Here is a 4,327-nt window from a genome sequence, read left to right as displayed (position 1 = left end):
GTCTTACACTGCTAAATTAGGGACGGCTGGCGCAGATAGCCCTCGTGTAGCTTTGCGCGAAATTAATAACAAACAAACAATCTTATGGTCATTATGCGCACGGTAACCTTGGCGATCACAGCCACGGTTACCATGACTACGATAGCTACAGAACTCTATACAAAATTGTAACCCTTTGAAAGTTTGGGGTCACTGTGGCTACCACCGCGCTTTCAACAGAGACTGAGGGCATGGTTATGTAACATTATATCCTCATGACCATAATGGAGGTCAACATGGTCATCTGGACATCGTAATCTTGGTGAATATGGTCATTATGAACGTGGGGCTTATAGGTAATTTGGGCATGGAATTAGAGAGTTGGACAAAATTACTGATTCGGGCCATGTGATTTTATGTTTGTTTTCTAATTATTAGTCTATGATTGTTATAATGATGCAATACGTAGTCATTAAAATCACATGGAAACAGAAAAATCGGTAGAAATATATAATGTCGAGTACTTTTGACATGTGTTTTTAGAAACTTAGGCCCTTAACTCTTTTTAGCGATACGATATAAGACCCATATACTTTATTGAAATGGATGATGTTACTTGATATTGTATTTAAATTACAAATGTTATTATCGTAGGGAAGAAAATAAGATACGTGCAGTATCCAGTTTTTCAGATATGTAGATTTCAATGCAAAGCTTTTATTACTATATAGTAGATATTATTTATTATATATATATTTTTCTTTTCTACAGACTGTCTCCTTGACAATGAGACGCTCCCTATCGGTGGTGATTGGAACTACTGTACTCTATTTTTATTTTTTGTTTTAGTTTTTTTTTTACGTAACAAGTCCCCCGGTGAAACAGCGGTAAGTTTACAGACTTACAAAACTAAAATCCGGAGTTCGATTCCTCACGATCGATATATCAGATAATCCAATGTGGCTTTGCTCATAAACAAACAATTTACATAACAGCACTTTCATTACAACTACATTTTTGCCGACTGATAATGTACCCCTGTTTGTTAAGCTTTTGGATAACATGAACATATATTTCTTACGTTAAAGTACTTATAAGAAATAATCAATAATCAATATTTAGGATTTCTTTAAATAATGTTGTTGTCATTGTGTTTAGAATTCTCATAAAGATTATCTACACATAATTATTCCTAATTGTGAACTGATAGACTAGAGGAAGAGTAGCTAGTTAACAGCACCTACCGCCAACTTTTGGAATACTTTTGTCTGATCGAATAGTTAGATTTGACAGTCATCCTTATACTGCACCCACGATCCCAAGGTGCGAAGTGCGTTTTTGTGCAACGAAACACGAACCATGAACCTACGGATTCACAAGACCAAGTAATGTCACTATGTCATGGTTAGAAAAATAATACATACTTCTAAAAAGTAACGTATTTTCTTGATATGATTGAAACTGGATTATTTTCAAATCCATGTTAGTGTATGTATATCGTGCTTATTAATTAAAAAAATGGTTACTTTCAAGCGAGTCAGGGAAACATGTTTGGTAGGTCGTTTTTTTCTCTTTACATTATGAATAGAGATTTGAATCCTTTACAATAACTGAAATCTTAATTACCCACCAATGTGGTCAAATTCGTGCCAGGCTAGGAAAGAGTAAATCCCATAACTCCGTTTAAGATCCCTCACAAAACATGGATAGTGACCACACATGTTGCGCAATAGAAGATCTGGTTTCTCAGTTCTATAAAGCCGTTTTCTTCGCGGTTTTTGCGAGTTCTGTTCATAGAAATATGGCCGAGAAAGGTTGTTGTAAGGTGTCTAAGTGCAGTACCTGTCTGAACATGAACACTTCTATTTTGTGCAAGAGAACACAGTCCGTCGAATCCCCTAAACTCCACATCTTCGTGGCCAAACGCTATTGAGAGTTGAGTTCTTTTCGTCGTAAAGTGTAGTTTTTGAGGTTAACAGATTAAGCTCTTTATTACTAGGCCCGGCATGGCCAGGTGGTTAAAGCACTCGACTCGCAATCTGAGGGTCGCGGGTTCGAATCCCCGTCACACCAAACATGCTCGCGCTTTCAGCCCTGGGGGTATTATAATGTGACGGTCAATCCCACTATTCGTTGGTAAAAGAGTAGCCCAAGAGTTGGCGGTGGGTGGTGATGACTAGCTGCCTTCCCTCTAGTCTTACACTGCTAAATTAGGGACGGCTAGCGCAGAGAGCCCTCGAGTAGCTTTGCGCGAAATTCAAAAACAAACAAACTTTATTACTAATTTTTTTTTATTCTGAATTCAATACCAGAAATTGTGATACCCCTTTGTACTCCCCCAAATTCGGTCTAATCGACTTACAGACTGAGTGTTAATTCATTGTTTCTAGAAATAGTTTCGATTATATGAAGCAAATTTTGTCACTATCAAATAAAAAAGAAAGTAAGATATTTTTGATAACCTTAATCTTTCCTTTATTGTTTAAGTCTTTAAAAGGTTTTTAAAGCGACCAAGATTGCAGTAACTTTCTCAAAATGGTGTATAAACAATTCAAGGATGTTCTAGAACAACAGTATTTCACCTTTATTTGGTAGAGTTTATCATAGTTCAGACTAGTTCACTACTTCGAGTTTCTTGTACATTTATTCAAAATATGCAGCCCAGTCTCACAGATAAATGATTTACATAAAACAGCGAAAAAATGTAATAATTAATTAGTTGCTTCATTACCTTTCTGTTTGTAGCGCCCTATAGTGGCATTTCGATACATAAAGAAAATTCGATATTCCACTTTTGAATTCTAAATCCTTGATAGAAATTTCAAGTACTTATGTAGCATTATATTGACGAATAATAGAGTATTAATAATGTTTAATTCTTCTAACTGCCAAAACTCGACAAATTATATCTTGCAAGATGTGCGGTAATTATTTCAACAAAATATCAAGTTTAATTATAATCACTAATGAAATATGCCTATTAGAAACGTTTTGTTTTTCTTCTGTCATCGAGCTATTATATTTCAGTAATACGTTACCGGCTGAGCTAGTCATGACAGAAGATATATTTATAACCTTATTTAACAGCGACATCTTTTGACGATACTATCGAGGTTATTTTATTTTTGCCATTTTGAATGTCAATATCGTATCAGCTCCTCACAGAAGAAAGAAGGTCCAACAACAACACAGAGAAAGAGAGAGAAAGAGTAAATGATGCCTGACTTATCTATCTGGGCAACATTGAAAAAACTGATGCTCTGCTATAAAATTTAAGAATTAATAGGATAAATAGTTACTGTGTATAATGACAAATATCATCTGCTATATCCCTCAGTTATTATGTTTGTTAGAACTATCGTCTGTTATATCACTGTAACACGTTTCCATCCTTTGTTAAACGTTTTATTTTGTATTCAGTCCATTCAAACTCTATTTAAATATCGTTTTTATACTTGTTCTTAATTCAAGACATGAAAATGTCGTTAACGAAAATTCACAATATTTTAGTGTTGACCTACAACAAAAAAAAAGCTATGTATTTGGAGGTGCTGTCATCTACTAGAAAAACATGGTACTACTTAATCTATGATACATACATTCCTAATCGCAGAGAACAGTGATTTTTTAATATTGTTTTCTCATATCTAAGTTACATAAATAATAAATATCTCTTTGTTCAAAAACACATTGATGTCGTGTAGGTTACAACCCTGTAACGTTTCAGGTTTTAGACTCCTCCAGGTGGATTCCTGTACGTGGTGAGGGGACCTCCCGGGGAAGGTTCTGTATTTTCAGTTACTTTCTCTGGGATCTAAACATCCACCCATGTGTTTCACGTGCGTGGCGACCCGAGAAAAGTAAAGAGGATCTTGAGTGGTTGAATGGTGTCTGGGGCACTTTGGCCTTGAATTCCTGTAGACGGGTGGCCTTGAGGTGCCCCCCCCCCTAGGGTCAATCGGCTGGTCCACTGGGGCTAGAGTCAACTGAGTACAAGTGTTGGGCGTTCTCAACGGGTGTTGTGGACATCGTGTCTGATGCTGGTGTTTGGGTATAGTTCTCACGAAACCCTGGCGTTGCTGCAGTGTCCTAGTTTGACACTGTAGAGCGTCCCCTCGTAGGACTCCATGGTGGGTGGGGTCAGTGGGCTCTGAATATTTCTCCTTTATTATGGATCCCCCCAATCCAAATAAAAAAAAGGTATAAAAACTCTGCTAATCGGTAAACGTTCACGCATAGAAGATTCTGAACAGCAGTCTCCACACGAGGTGGACCTGTACCTCACTGCCTGATCCTGCATTCACTGTCCGATAAATCTTTAGGGCAAATGTCTCCTTTTTATCTAGAA

Source organism: Limulus polyphemus, unplaced genomic scaffold, assembly GCF_000517525.1.
Source record: "Limulus polyphemus unplaced genomic scaffold, Limulus_polyphemus-2.1.2 Scaffold8822, whole genome shotgun sequence".
Taxonomy (NCBI): domain Eukaryota; kingdom Metazoa; phylum Arthropoda; class Merostomata; order Xiphosura; family Limulidae; genus Limulus; species Limulus polyphemus.
This window is presented reverse-complemented; position numbering follows the sequence as displayed.